The sequence below is a fragment of the Furipterus horrens genome, unplaced genomic scaffold, assembly GCF_987537825.1.
Source record: "Furipterus horrens unplaced genomic scaffold, mFurHor1.1.pri manual_scaffold_6, whole genome shotgun sequence".
NCBI lineage: Eukaryota > Metazoa > Chordata > Mammalia > Chiroptera > Furipteridae > Furipterus > Furipterus horrens.
In genome coordinates, this window is record NW_028327176.1 from 160,592,883 (window position 1) to 160,609,791 (window position 16,909).

Consider the following 16,909-nt stretch of genomic DNA (forward strand, 5'->3'; position numbering starts at 1 on the left):
GTATGACCCTAGTCCTGTATTAAGAAACTATATAGAGTTTCATGTATACTAACTAATGTCATTAATGCCATTACCTTATTACCTTCTATAGATACCAGTTAAAAACTATTGTAAAAATTAATGGTTTATTCTGCATAGAAGGGAAATTTTCTGACATTTTCTGAAGGGACATTTTCCAATGATAATAACAACAACTAATGGTTGAGCACCTAACTGTGCTAAAAAATGTGCTAAGTTGTTATAGATATTATTTCATTGTCATCTTAGCAACTTGCTAAGTTAAATAGATACTAAAAGTAGTTTGGTTTGTATATTTTATCAAAAATTATAACTAAAGGTCAATTACATTAAAAATCTCTGACAGATATGAGTTTGTTTCAACATAAAACAAAACAAAAATATTATATTGGCTTAAAGTTTAATAAAATTTATTGTGTCATAGAGTTAATGGAATAAGAACTGAAGCCAGATTTATATTTTATTATTTTATGCTTTTTCTTCCTAGGACATACCTCAGTGAAGAGCTAAGGTGATAAAGTTCTTGGTTTAATAGGACTGTAAATAAAACATTACTAGCTCCTGCAAAGCATTGTCCTTGAATGCATCATATGGTAAGGAATTATCTTATAATAAGTTTCTTATGATACTCCCTTCTCCTCTGTACAAAACTTACCAATATATTCTTTATGGCCCAATGGCCTATGATTTCATTGCATAGCTTGCCTTGCTCATATCTCATCTTCCTCCTACCTTTGCAGCCTTTCTGATCTGTACAACTCACTTTTGTACTCCAGTAAATGATGCTTCAAATTAATATCCACAACATAGGGACATGCTCATTTGCCCCAAGTCTGACATCTCTGTCTAGGCCATGACCATACCTATGGAAGCTATTTAACCACTATGCAAAGCCATGGAATCTTCACTAGGCTCTTAAGACTGCTTTTTACCAATCCACCTTTCTGAAAAAATTAAGCTTTAAATCTCTAGATGTGAAAGCAGAGAAGGACTTAAGAACCATTTAAGTTCAGACCTCACAGTTTACAGGTGAAAAAATAGAGGCTCAAAAAATCAATTAATTTTTAAAAGATTTTATAACTGATTAGTGTTACAGCTGAGATTGGAAGCTGGGTTCTTGGTCTTCTTTCTAGAGTTCTCTGCCCACATTTGTGTGGTGGCACTTATAATATTATTTAAAGTTGCAATACTAAGTTAATACTAGTTATATATTTATTTAAAAAGATGATAGGGTATACAATACTTATTCACTTTACTATATTTGTCTTTATTCAGGCGAATCTTATATTTGTAATGAAATATTAAAAGCAATTTAAGTATAAGATATATACTTAGTAGGGGATCGCTTTTAACTTCTTCTACATCTTTGCCACAATAGACAAGTTGTGGCAGTCTATGGTAAATGTGAATGGAAGTCTTCAATTCTTCAGAGATCATTGACGAAAAATGTGGTGCTGAGGATGGGGAGTGGTTGTGTTGAGTAAGTGGAAGGTCTTCTGGAATTGTCTATTTAATGAGATCATATCTGATAACTCTGCTTATACAAAGATTCTATGGAGCAGCACTTGTGTGTGTGTATGTGTGATTGGGAAAGAGATGGAAAATGTTTCCTGAAGCTGTCCTGCTTAACCACTGAGGATTCTGAGAGCAGGAAGGAGTTAATCTCTCACAAAAAAAATACAGTTCTGACAAATATTTAATGATAAAACAGCTCTCATGCTAAGGGTTAAAACCATCCATAACATTAATATAATCAGGTACCATTTGATGTGGTGGGGGAGGGGAACTCACATAGGTCTGCTCTGCTTGTGGAATTAATGAATAACTGCATTGACTCTTGGAACCTGCAGGCCTTTCAACCTCAGTGAGAGGTCCCAAAAGACATGGGAATTAATTCCCTCACAAAATTTAATATTGAAGTGAAGTCCATATTTAAATCAGTTCTAGTTAAGTTATGTCCATAATTAAATGCAAATTGACAACAATAAGTAAAATGATTGCATAGGGGGTCATTATATAAAGATCTTTTTAATGCTATTATAGCATTCTTTCTCTGGCCAAACATACTCTAAGAAATAATATTAAGAGTTAGAAGAAACAACTTATTTAATAAACAAATTATCTTTATATCCAAAGATTCAAAGCAATATAACTTCATTATAGTATGCAAAGCATGTGATGTGGTAGAGGAAAGAAATTCAAGGAAGACAAGACACAACTTTAAAGTGTTAGGTAAGTGTCCTGGCAGAAGCAGGACACTGATACTTCACGGAATAAAGTTAGTGCTGTTTGAAATTTATTTTTTCAACTTCTATGAAAGCACAAAATCATCTTTTAAGTGCTTAACAAATGTAGTATTTTCACTCAGAACAAGGTAGATGATAGTTTTAGATTTCTTCTGATAAAATTCTAAATTGTTTCCAATTTCCTGTGAGCAAATTTAATAATTCAGTCTATGTATAAGCTTTACTTATTTTTATTTTTATTTAATCTTTATATTTTTAATCTTTATATTTTTCCACTACCATTTAGTCTCTTTATACCCCCCAATCCCCAGTATAAGCTTTATTTTTTTAAACGTTAAGATGGAAAGTTTGTTTAAATATCTACATTTTGACCTGTTATAACTGTATTCCTCAAATCAAATAGCACACTTTAGTGCCACATGGATGTTCCTTTCCATATAATGCCATTTTCTTGCAACTTGGTTCTAAGGAAGTTCCAGACTAAAATAGTGCATCAGGGACTGTGCATAATTAACCTCACTAAAAACAGCTTGATTAATACTAAATATGTCCCAGTTCCTAATCAATTATGTTAATGGAGTTTGAGGCAGAACATCTGCAAGTCCTGACAAAGCCTATGATCTCAGCGTCGCCTGATAAAGCAGACTCCTTGGGAAGCTGCTCATTGCCAGAATCCTCAGCGTAAAATCTCTACTTCTCTATGAATTAAAAGTGCGTACTAACAAAAGCCTTGTAATCCTGCAACATTGCTATGTTATTCACTTACACATAATATTGGGTTCCAGGATTAAATATCAAATTAAATTGCTCTTTAAATATAACAGTAAAACTCAAATGTCCCACTTAACATCTGACACATCCCTTTTCCAAGTGACAAACTGACAGGCAAAATATCTGCTACTTAGTCTTTTAGGAACCTCTGCTTGGAGATAAACTAGAGTCAAACACTTGAATAATCTATCAAATTCTGCCTCAAATTGGAGAACTGGAATCCCTTGGCTTATGTCCACTTCACAACAACAGCAGAATTAGAACCTGATGAAACTTAAGGTGACACTGTTATTTATAGGCTATTGCTTGTCCTGTGAACATTTGGGCTGTGAGCTAGTCACTTGTCAGTTTTGTGTCACATTATCTCAAGCCACATAAGCTATTATAGTCTAAATGCCAAAAGAAATAGAACGCTGCTCTCCTTCTCTCTCTCTCTGTTGGACTGGGTTCTATAAGTTATTTTTCTAAATCATTTGCTTACTAGCTAGATAAATGATATGCAATAGTAGCCAATCATGAGATTACTCAGAAGTTTGTTTTATTACTTTCAGTATAAACTCAGTTAAGAAAATTTTAACTAGTTAACTTCTATCAATTATAAGCATGTACAGAAGATGATGCAAGTTTAGGATTTACACTATTAGAAAACCATATATGACAGAAATAAAAAAGCCAAAATCACTGATTACTCAAAAAGAAACATTGAAACAACTCTAATGGTATGAGATAAACATTTCAGCTGTTTTGCTTATATATGAATGAAGCTTAGATTTATCAAGGGCTATGGACTGAATTGTGTCTGCTCCAGCTTCCATGTGACTGCATTAGATACAGGGTCTTTTGGAGGTGATTAAGGATGAAGCTGTGATCCAATAGAATTAGTGTTCCTTCTAAGAAGAAAAGGAGACAGCAGAGCTCACACTCCAACATGGGACAACACAACAAGGAGGAGGCCATCTGCAAGCCAGGAGGCAGGCTCTATTTAGAACCTAACCATGATGGCACTGATTTTGGACACCCATCCTCCAGAACTGGGAGAAAACAAACTGTTGTTTAAGCCACCCAGTCTGTGGTATTTTGTTAAGGCAGCCAATGCATATGAAGGCACAAAGTTTGATTATAAATTTTAAAAAATTATTGTATCAGGAGAAAGTTGTCTTCACGTAATTGTCATACACACCAAATCTGGAGCCAAATGAGTGCATGGGCAAGAAGGTGTGGAAGTCAATGGAGACAGTGGGAAGCTTGCTCTATCCAAAATGATCACCTTTACAAAACAATAAGTAAATGAATGGGTAAATGGGGACATCTGTAGTAGTGCCAACGATAAAAAATAAGTAAAAACCAGTGTGGACCAAATAAAATGTGTCTGTAGCTGGATCGAATGGGAAACTAGATCTGACCTATTTTCTAAATATTCAAGAAGAATTGTTGGCTTGTCTTGGAATGAGACATTGCATGAACTTTACATTAAATTCTGGTTTTAATGAACAAATCCATTTTTTTTTATATTGGGATTAATATAGTACTGATTTACAGATTGCTGGGGTTTTATTTAAAAATTTCAGATGCTAATTTATTCAATTATTCAATTCATGTAAATGGCCAAATCAAAATATTGTACATACTATGTAATAGGTTCTTATAATTTACAGGTATAATATAACCTTTCTCTCCATTTCTAATGGCATTTCTCTTGCTCTCTTGTGAGCCTTTAAAGAATGTTTAGGTATTGAAACCTTTTGGTTTTTCCCAGACAACTAACAGTCAAAAGTTCTTCACATGTGGCATTCCAGCAAATCTGAAGGATATTTGTCCAGTTACAAGTCATTAGGTAACTAATACTAAATTAAAAACATTTTTAGACATACTATTAAATTGTTCTCTACCTCCTTCTTAAATATTCTATGGATTTGCCACTCAGATGTGGTCCAGGAAGAGGCAACCTCAGCAATACTTGGGAAGTTGATAAAAACAAAGAATCTCAGCCCCCAGACCTACCAAATCAGAATCTACATTTTCACAAGATCCCCAGGTGATTGTGTGCAAGTGAAATTTTGAGAAGCATTGCTAGGGCACCCTTACTGGACATCAGTACAAGATCTTTCTATCACAAAACTCCCTGAAGTCTAAAGCACAAAACTTTGTCTTCATTTTCTAAAACCGGTTAATGTCTCAGAAGACATGAACATACAATCCTCAAGCTTCAATGTCTGCATAGTAATATAAGAGAAAGTTCGTGGGCATAGGGCTGGAATCTCAGTCTTGTTATTTATTAATATAGCATAACTAAATAAATCCCATAGCTACAATTGTTAATTTTTAATAACAACATTTACTTTACATGGTTTTGAAATATCATATGTAAATGCATATATGTATAGCAAACATAATATTCTCAAAAAAATGCAAGTTGAAGAGAACATGCACACAGGTTAGGCATGACTTGATCAGGATCTGGCCAGACAAATGTGTAGAACATGCTGGTGACAGAACATAACCCTAGAAAAACTTCACTTTCCCAACTGTTCAAATCCTTCCCTGGCTGTTAAATGTGTGAAACGTAAATGTATAACCAAAAGTAATTCTATTTCAATGTCCCATGGGAAACGCTCATGTCCCAGACTGAACCCATCAGCTGCCTTCTCCTCATTACTGGACCTGTTTTATGTCAATGGCTTCCCATCTTACTTAATGGCTCTACTGTCCACCCGGATACCTAATTCAGAAAGCTTGGAGTCTTTCTAATTCTTTCTTCTATCTCGGCATCTATATCCAATTAGATACTTAGACCCATTGATAGTCTTTCTAAATATCTTTCAGATCTGTCTCTTTTTCTCCTTCTACTACATTATTGATTAGTTTGGGGTTACAATTTGTTTGCACTAGTCTTTTCCCAAGATCCTGAAACCAATCTCATAATAACAATTTACCTTGTAGGATGACAGTGGAATTGATCTTTCTAAATAAACAAGTCCATTACATCCATGAGATTCCCCCTCTTTTGGAGACAAAAATAAAACTCCCAGGCTGAAGAGGCAACATTTGTACTTGTATATGTGAAAAATATCTCTGGAATGAGCTGACATTGGTTGCCTGTAAGGAGAACTATGTAGTTGATGAATAGGGTCAGGCAGAAAACTTTTTACTCTACATCATTTTTGTAACTTAACATTTGGTACTGTGTAAATGTATTCAAATTTTAGAAGAAAATAAAAATTCTTTAGCTGGGTGAAGAGCATGATGATGATTTTCAAAACAAAGAGCAATCAGGGAAAAAAAGGAAGACATGAAAAAGCGGAAGAAGAAAAGAGAATAGAAAATGCTAATAAGTTTATGTACAGGATGACTATATTGGGGATTTACTTTACTATTCAATGTTTCATAATAAAACTTTAAATATAAAAGTAAATCCCAAGCTTGCCTATTCAAGGTACTTCATGATCTGCCCTCTGCATCTCTTTCTATCAGCTCTCCCAAATTCTCTCCATGCTTTCTTTCTTCTCTCCATGATGAACTACATACACTTCTTTGGACCAAACTCTTTCCTTACTCATTCCCATGCTTTTGTCTATACCAGTCATTTTACCAACAATGCTCTTTCTTTTTTTGCCTGCTCGATGAACACCTTTTCTTGAGACTTAAGCTTCACAATCCCCTTTACAAAAAAGTTTTTCCTGGGATCTTTCTCACTTCTTCCAAACAGAGCTACGCCTTCCCTTCTCAAATCTTTCATAGTACTATTTACTGACTTATTTTTTAGTTTTTATCACAATGTAGTAATCAGCACACTTTTTAGAACCCAACAATCAGGCCCCCCTTGGAGTCTCTTTGCTTTACAGGATTCTTCTGGGCCCTCCTCCAGCTATTCCCTGCCCTGGGTCTAAGAGTCTGTGGGAAGACAGGGTGTAGCCATCTGAAAAGTCTCTTCTCTCTTACACTCCAGGTCCTGGAACCCTGAATTTTTTCCTCAAACCCCTTTACTGTGATCCAGTGGCTGCATAGACCTCTTTCTGAATGAATTGTTCTAAGTGTGGATAACCCTAATCTCAAGAGGTGGTCAAAGCCAACAGGGAAATATTAGGCAGAGTGGATAGAACTTGGACAAACAGGCTAGTATCCATGTGTATACACAGAAGGTCCCTTTCAGCGTGTGACAGAACTAGAGTGGGAAGTGTACTGTGGTGATTTGGAGGAGACCTCCATTCTTCTCATGCAAAAATTAGCGGTGCACTTGGCTTTAATTACTTGTGTTTTATATCAGGCTTCTATTTAATTAATTTTAATTTTATTTGCAAACTAAGTCTTGGTAAGGCAGGAATTATTTTCTATTAATATCTGAATCCTTAGCATTTCAGATAACATCTCATATGATCTCATGAGTTAGAATTTAATAAAAAATAGTTGAAGGAATAAATGAAGACTTTAAAAATGCTATTAAAGTTTTAGCAAATTTGCTTATGATAATGTTCCTATCTTCTAACTTTGCTGATCTTCAACATTATACCTACTAATTTCATAAAGTACCTATAAACTGGCATACACACATGCACATATACTATTTCATCCTCACAATAACTATGAGATTAATGTTATTCTTGTTCCATTTTAGGGATGAAAAATCTCATGTCAGTGAATTTAAGTAACTTCCCAAATTTACACAGCTAGTCAGAGGTAGAACTCAGATTCAAACCCACAAACTCTCCACCAAAGTCTTAAAACACTAAATTGATTGAGTTATAATGAAAGTTCAAGAATTGCAAAGCAGATCCTATTTCATTTGTCCCTATATTTTCCTGGTTGATTTCCAGGATACTAAGCTAGTCATTCTTCTAGAAGCTTGAATCACCAATATAAAATCTTAAGAAGAAAATTTTGGTTTCCTAAAAAGTAGAAAACTGTAATTTTAGGAAAAATAAATGGTAGCTATGTAGTGTGTAGACATAAGTAAAACTGTCTGATAAAAGATGAATTTTGTTATTGCTGGTATTATTATTTTGTTTTGTTTCTCTACATTTTATTTTATCTACAATAGAGAAGATCTTTGGAAAAACTATAATAGAATACTTGCCTTCAAGAGCAGGTGAAGCTGGAGTGGTTCTGGAAGCTTTTTCTGTTGGTAATGGAGGTGGTATGGCTGGGCTTTGTCCTGTGCACATAACCAGAAGTAGATATTGAAAAAAATATTAACAAATTTAATATTCTCAACTAAAATAGCCTGATCTGTCTCCAGCATGCATAATTCATAATCTGAGGTATAAATTTATATTTATTATTATGCAATAGGAAAGTTGTTATTAGGTGAGATCCTTAAGTGAATACATACACAGATGCAGCTATCTTCAGAGCCATTTCTGAATAAATTACTTTTCACAAATGTATACACAATGTTAAATATATTTACTGGACTTCATTAAAGATAAACCTACATGCAATCAAATAAAGCACTTTGCTTTCAATATGCACTTAAATTATGAAAACTAAAATCATGGAAGCTGAAAGGAATCCTAATATGAAAAAAATCATGACTTTTTATTTAATTAAATTTTTTCAAATGCTATACTCGTGCAATGAAAGAAGGTTAAAATTCATAGGCTTTTTGATGTTGAACAGGTGCATTTTCTCCTGCTAAAATAAATGACCTGCAGTTAAGTAAATAATGGGCCAAAGGGAAAATGTATTCAGTTTTGTAGAAGCTTGAAAGGTTCCCTCAAGTCTCTGGGCTTATTATGAACTGTATAAAAACCCACAGTTGTTTCTGAGGGCTTCTTTATTCCAAGCGACCTCTTTAATTAACCAAAACCATTCAGGCCATGAGCTGTAAACATTAACTAACATATGATTCTATATGAAACGCCTTGCAAAATGTTTTATCATTAATTTTTATTTCACGAGCTCCTGGCTGTGTGGTAGACTTTAATCCTGAAATCACTGTGGGCACATGCACTTCCTAAAATCTCACTGACAACTAGATATTATCAACCGTCAGCAGACCTGCCTGCTTACTGGAAGTTTTCCTTTTTTAGAATTCATCAAAATTACTTTGCTCTGATGAATTGTGGAACAGCAAGTGGAGCAATTCAAGCTGCATACAAACATTCTTTGGTGATAAAAAGGGTAGTCTTCTAGGCCTAGACCCTCACACCAAGGGAAGATTAGTCTGTAGTACTCATTACAGGAGTTTCTTCTAGTTATTAGAGCCAATTGGTTGACGCTTGAGCATGTTTAAATATGCGTAAAAGCAAAGCATATTGTTTCACAACATACAGGCTGTATACCTAGAAAAATACAAGTCCATATTATTATTACATTTTTTTCCTTATGAGAACAAAGATTTGATAGAAACATAATGCAACATGGAAGTTCCTTTTTTTTAGCAGCAAAGTAAAATAAAGGTAAGTCTGGGCACACTAAAAGAAAGTTTGTTCCACATTTCCCCCCCAGCTAATATTTACATAATGCTTACTATGTACCTGGAACAATAGAAAACAATTTTGGAATATGTCATTTAATCTTCACAAGATTCTTAGGGTATAAGTATAATTTTCATTTTACAATATGAAAATGGAGGCAAACAGAAGTTCAGACCATTCAGCTCCTAAGGTGTAGGGCGGGATTTCCATGTAGGCTCTAGATTTGAGGTACTTAAATTCCGTTTAGACGAAGGCAAGCAAAGTGTCATTTTATATAAGGGCCTGGGGTAGGGTGGGGGCAGTCCATGACTGCCATTGGGAAGGGATGGAGGAGAGAAGCTTCCACCCTATTCTTACATGCTTTGTAAGTCAAGGGGACATATACTTGGAAAGATTTGTTCCCAAGTCTTGCTTGAGAGCTGTTTTTGAAGAAAATATTTCTAAAGTAGGAAGGTTTTGGTAATTTTTTAAATCTAAGGAGAATTTAAATTTAGGAAAGAGTCAATTAAATGACTAAAGCTAAAAATACAAGTAGCCAGAAATATAATTCAATTGTTTTTAAATACTTAGGCTTTCAAAAGTACTTTCATAGAATCATGCATGTTCAATCTAATCTGCTTTCTCCTCTGTCAGGTACTTCGATGAATAGTAGCGAGTATATAATCATAATCTTTTATAGTCTTAATAAGTTCTTTAGGAATTAATTCAAAATATATAAAATTATTTCCATGGAAAACTGTTTCTAATGTGCATTATAAAATATTCTTAGATTTTCCTGGAGGAGCTATAAAGTCATTATTTTATTTTTTTTTAATTAGTGAGCACTTATCATGTACCAGCACTGAAGAACCATTAAACATCAAACCCGCCTTCAAGAAGTTCCCAATATACTGATTAAAACAGACTTACACGCAGATCATTAAAATGCAGTGTGGTGATGGGAAATAATATATTCAGAGAGGATGTTGTAAACAGATTCCTGGAGGAGATTAATTGTAATGTGCATTTAAAGGCCTAAAAGGAGTTTGCAGGGCAAAGAAGGAAGGTGGAGAGAATTGATTCCAGGCAGTGAGAATATGGTGGAAAAAAAGATGCCAAAATATGTAGAACTATTAAAACAAGCAAACTGGTGTTTCTTCAGCATAAAATACAATATTCAGTTTCTATCAGAAATTCTTTCCAACTATAATTGACTATAGTATACTCTCCAATATGTCTGTTTTATTGAGGCAGTGAATACGAGGGGGAGTAGGGTCACAGTGAAAAGAAAGAACTCAGGCAGCTGTCTGCTTCTATGCTGACAGTGACAGGTAGCCCTAGCAGGGGAATTATTAGCTCAGGACAAGTTATTGTTGTGCTATGGGGCAGCAAGATAAATTGAGAATGTCATTCTTGAGCAAGACATGTGAATTCAGTACTGACATATAGAAAAGTATATACATACATGTATATACACACACACACATATATTGTCAAATGTCAGAAAATACTATTGAAATTAGAAAGTTTTTATTATGAATGAATATATTATATATAATATACAATACTATACAGGGTGGGGCAAAAGTAGGTTTATGGTTTTGACTATGTGAAACAATGTTTATTCTTGTATTATTATTTATTAATTATTATATTATTTTCCATACAAATAACTCTAAACCTACTTTTTCTTCACCCTGTATAATAAATTATATAAATATAATATTATACTAATGTAATTTTTCATATACTTTTATAACAAAAGCAGTATTTAGTATAAAACTTTAAGCTTGGAATCAAATGGATATAAATGAGAATTTCAGCTTCATCACTTACAATCCATGTGAACTTGAAAATCTCATGAAGATTCCAAGCATTACTTTATGAAATGAGAATAGTTTTTAGAGTTGTTATGAGGATTAAGTGATAAAGCAGCCAACACATAGTAAATACTCAAAGTATTAATTCTTTTCCCATTAATGAATTTACAATTTATATCCCATCTATTCTTACAAGAGGACTTGAAACAGACTTTTGAAGTAAGAAAACAAAGATATAACAGATAAAATTTCAAATGACAGAAAAGCAAAACTTATTTACAGGAAAGAGGACTATAATTTTATTAAGAGTACATTCCTTTGGAATTCATGAAAATTGTTACTTTTTAAAGGAAAGATTTAAGTGTTTGAAATTCACATTGGAACTCTTAATAGTGCCCTTCATTTTATAAGCAATTACCTGAAAATCCCTCTGACATTCAGGATAATTGGCTTTATTTTTGTTCCTTGAGTAATTTTTGCTGAATTATTTCCATAAACTTGAATAGCATGATTGTAAGCTGCCAATATTTTATTGTTCTGAGTTTTTTTTTTTCTCATAGAAGTCAATTTGATTGCTTTGGGTTTAGTCAAATTTCACTGGGGATAGTATACAGTGTGCATTCATTCTAATGATTTAAGTTACTTGCTGTTTTCTTTACTTTGCTAGAAATAATAAATGGAATTATTCAGAATCTCAATTCACATGGACGGTTATGAGTTGAATTCAGATTGCATGAGGTAAAAAACAATTTGCTACACTAAAGTTTAAGTTGTCTAGTTTTTTTAATCAAAGGAGATTCCCTGATTAAAAAACATTTCTAGACTCCTGAATCTACCCCCTAAATCTTGAAACAAATGTTGAAGATATTTGTTTTCTCCAATGCTTGCTATTTTATTTCTTCAGAACCCAATGCATTTTCCTAGAGGTACTGAGTACATCAGAAAACTATAAGCTCTTTGAAAGGCTTCAGTACTGAAAGCAGTGAAAGCCAATAGAGTCTGGGATGGAGAAGGTGTCACTCTAGTAAGTAATCATTGAATTAAAATCCATTTAAATTTTTAAAAAATATGGAGTATGAAAGCATTACAAATTCCTACCTCACTTTGTTCTTTCAGTTTTCATAGAAGACATTTGTAACTATGACTAAAGTTAAAATGGGAAGAGCTGAATTTAGTAAAAAAAAAAAAAGTGATAATCAAGTTTGTTAAAGCAATAATATATTACTTTTATGCATTGGCACATGGTTTACGGACTTGCTATTTTTGTAACATGTAGAATAGTATTTTTATTATTTAAAATTCAACAAATACTAAAGTTAAATAATATATGGCTTCATATGTTAGGCTGAGATGTGACTGTGTCAGGGACTTTTATTAAAATAAGGACACTGTGACCTTCAAGATTTCTCACTGAGAGTCTGTTTCTCTTGCTTTGTACTTTTGGGTCAAATACAAAATGAAGGGAGGGAGGCAGAGGGATTTAAGATGTCAAACACTCCTCCCTTTCCTACCCCATCTCTCCTAGGTTTGCAAATGTGCCTATGGGAAGGTAACCTCACCAACGAGGAATCATCTGAAGAAGTTCAGGAGTTTTTATTAGGTGGGTACATCAATGAATTTTTCACTATAATCATAGGCATCTTTATATCTCCCTCATGTGTATTGCTAAATTCTACACATGTGCTTTGCATTCCCTGTACTTGGTATTGTGGAGCGATAAAACAGTAAACAGGCAATTACCACCCAAGTCTCAGTTGTTTCAAGGTAAAATGAGAACAATAGAGCATACTCCAGCTGAGTTATGGTGAGTGCTTATGGACATAACAGTAAATATGAAATCACTGAGGGACCACAGTGACGCTAGAGAAAGACCTTGCTGTTATAGAGCTTACATTAGAGACGGAGGAGACAGGTGATGCCAAGGTAGATGATTTTAGACCTCATAGAGGTAAAAACATGAAAACAGGGTGGTGAGGCAGAATGGTTGGGGAAACAGACCGTGCTCTGACTAGTAAAGAGCAGGGCTTCCAACAAAGCAGGACATAGCTAAACATACGGAGCTTTGAAATATAAGAAAAGCACGCCTTGTCTGGGTCTGTGCAACTCATGGTGGCAGCTTTTGCCTGGACTTGCTTAGTGCAAAACTGAGAGGCAGCTCTTCCCCTGGACATCTGCAGTCCCAACCCCAGGCAAGCTGGCTGGGAAGGGAGCAGAGTGCAGGGCCTTTGTGTAAGTTACAAAAAATATCCGCAGCAGGACATAATGTATGAAGTGCCCACACTCCAAAGGGGATAGCTTCAGCTCTAACTTGAATACAAAGGAGCAAACCTCAGGAAAATCTCTGAGAAAAGGATTCCTGACAGGGAAAAAGCAAGTCAAAGGCCTTGCTGGAGAGCAGAGACAAGCTCCTATCAAAGAATTCTAGGCTGTTCCACTAACTTTGGAACAGTCTTTGAAACATTGGCCTAAAGGCACTGGCAAGCTTGTGAACAGTTTAATGTCATATGCAGGATTTTGAAAGATAACTGGCTGTTGTATGAACAAAAAATAATATTTGTAAAGGAAAGGATGTGAGAGACAGCAGGATATTAGTTGGAGATGATGTGGGCTTAGACTAGGTAGGGTGCAGTGGAGATTTAGCCATTCATGCAATAAATATTTGTGGAGTGCCTACTAGTACTGGGTACTTTCCTCAGACATGGAGTTATAGTAGTGAACAGGGCAGACAAAATCACCTAGTTCGTGGAGCTGAGATTCCACTGGAAAGAAACAAAACATATCAATTAAATAAGTAAAATGGAAGTAAGTATTCTACTTAAAAATGTATCAAGAAAGGGTAATAAGAAATGCTATTTAGAGTAATAGGTGGTAATTTGAAATATATGGTCAATGAAAAATATAAAAATTCTAGATAAGTAAATGAATTCAGAGTACATTTTTACTTAAACCTGGTAAGACGTTTTAATAAATTTGATGTGGGAAGTTAGAGAAAGAAATCAAGGATGACTGACAATTTGACTTGAACATCTGAAAACAAGTGAGAAGCATAATACCCAGATAAAGGCAGTAAATTTTTCATTTATTCCCCTAGATACTGTTTATGGACTAATGACTTAGTCATCTTGTCACTTGAATTATAAGGTCTCAGTTTTGCCAGAAGACTTATATAGAGGACACTGATGAATAGGACAGTTATTTCATTGGGTTATCCTAATAATATATCTTACTAGTAATTAATTTTCAGATTGTTTTCATGATTTTAGAAAATTTAAAGTAAATGGATTATTTAATATAAATTGCTCTGTGACACATTTTAAGGGTGTTTAAAACACCAAAAGCTTCAACTTCTTATACCAAAGAGCATCCTCCAGGTTAAAATATTTCTACTGGAAAGGTTTCTTTGCCTTCTGAAAAAAAGCTTCCCTATTATTTCCATGTGTTATTATATATTTGCATATTCACTTTGATGGGAAGCAAGGAAAAGTAGCCAATACATATTTCATACATTCTTTTGATTAAAAATGATAAAGGTAACGTTTCTGTTTTTCCTCTTCATCTTCAATTCATGTAGTAGAAAAAAATTTTCATTGAACAGTCAACCAAAGAAAGGAAATGAGATTGAGTCAAGACCATATCATTGTTCCATTTATTCTTGCATCCTGATTATGACAGAATAACTAATGTTTAGGACTTAACAAAAATAAATGCATAAATCATAGAGTTTTGGGACGTAGAAGAGACCTATGAAATCAGCTATTTTAACATTCTAATTTTTTAGGTGGAAAAAATGTCTATAGAAAAATGTGTGGCTTAATCATGGTCCTACATTGACAGCAGATTCAATTTAAAATTTAGGTTTTTTTTCTTTCCACTTAATTTTTTCCATTTATCTAAAACATATTTAGAAAGTCAACATAAATGACAACTTTTGATCAATTAAAATTGACTCATGATCTTTGGGAGGTCTGTAAATATTCACTCCCTAATATAAAAAATTATATAGTTTTCTTAAGTGGTCATGTTCTGTTTAACCTTAATGAGATGCTGAATTAACTTCAAGCAATGCATCAAAGAGGCTCAGTGTATTAAGACTAATTTCCTTATTACCTGAACTCATTGCCACCATTTTAGATATACTGTCAACTGGGGTGTTTTTCAAAACTTTCAGAACTATTAATTCTTCACTTTTCTTAAATATATTTTTCTAGTTATCTGAACAAGATCTCTTTCAACCCCATACCAAATCATATTGATACACAAGGTGAGGCCAGGAAGGAGTAAAGATGGACTATAGAGACAAATAAGTAATATTAATTCTATATTTTTCTTTTAGTACAAAGGCCAATATTGGTAGAAAAAAATTTCTAAGACTATTAAATCAATTGAAGTTTTAATTTAAAAAGGTAAAAATAAGAACCACGTCATGTACATTCTATAAAAGTGACACATTCGTGCATTTATCCATGGTTAGTGGGAAAAACTGAACTAAAAGCTCAAATAACCTACTTGCCATGAAGTCATCCAATGAAATGTCAAATATCTTGGAGATTTCAAATTCTCATTGATCTGACTGCCTAGAACATGGCTAATTATAGTAATTCCTCAAAGCTTAGCCATTTTATCTTACTTGATTCTCTTATAGCCACTCCCCTGACAATTCTTTATGCTCCCAGAATATCCCATGTACACTTCATCCTCTGACCATCAATGTATTTATCTGTTTATTTACAAATCTGGGCTTTTCTTCTTCTTTTTTTTCCTTTAATTCTCACTAGACTCTGAACACTTGAAAACAAAATCTGGAACATCAATATAAACTTGGTAAATGAAAATGAATAATTAAATAAATGAACGAGTAAATGAATGCTACTAAATGCTACTCTGTTACTTTGTTCTAGAGTGTTTGAATATGAACAGACTGAATTATAATAATTTAGTTCTTGGTAGAGTGCAAATTACTTCCAGCAAAATACATGATGAAATTTTATTTATTTCATTTTTTTCAATTATTTATGGTTTCATTTTGTTTTTGTAAGAAGCTTTACCAGTTTATATATGGATGAAGCAACAGTCTTTCCATGAAAGTAAAACATTAATGTATTTATGCATTAGTAAAAGCTCAAAGATGAAGAAAGTTTGCTTTGTTAATGCTTGAGTTAAATAGCTCAAAATGCATGATTTTTAAGAAAATTACAAAATTTCAATACATTTTTTAGCTAAAACCTCAGTTTTTATTTATATCTCTAGGTATGTCCCTCTCTTTCACATTTTAATACATTAACTAACAAACACTATGTTATTAGTCATTTAATTTAATTGATCATTTCTGCTAATATAGAGGTATTGGTTCTAATAAGACTGGTGTTTGACAACCAGTTAATTATAATATGGTATATACCTAATATGAGTACCTTTAATGCCATAGTTCTCAAGTCAAAATTTTATCATTCAGGTTTTATACATATTAAGTAATACTTTCAGAGCTCCAACACATTTTAGTGACTAACTCAAACTGAAAATCAAGTCTCATGAAATTATTGATCATTGAGAATGTCAGTAGTAACCAGAAAGGTGAGAAAGTAAGAGAAAAGATGATTCTCACAACAAGATCATTATACTTACAAATGTATTAAAAGAAATTAAGAAGAGAATTAAAAATTTA

General features: G+C 33.5%; 1 long non-coding RNA gene across 4 annotated transcripts in view; it reads left to right on the top strand.

Moving 5' to 3' along the window:
* Positions 1-510: 510 nt before the first annotated feature.
* Positions 511-16,909, top strand: part of LOC150007708 (uncharacterized) — a 49,109-nt gene continuing 32,710 nt past the window's right edge. For all 4 annotated transcript variants that reach the window (XR_016511652.1, XR_016511651.1, XR_016511650.1 and 1 more), the window contains exons 1-3: positions 511-611; positions 11,915-11,985; positions 12,773-12,847. This is a non-coding gene — a long non-coding RNA (uncharacterized LOC150007708). The remainder of the gene's footprint in view (positions 612-11,914; positions 11,986-12,772; positions 12,848-16,909) is intronic.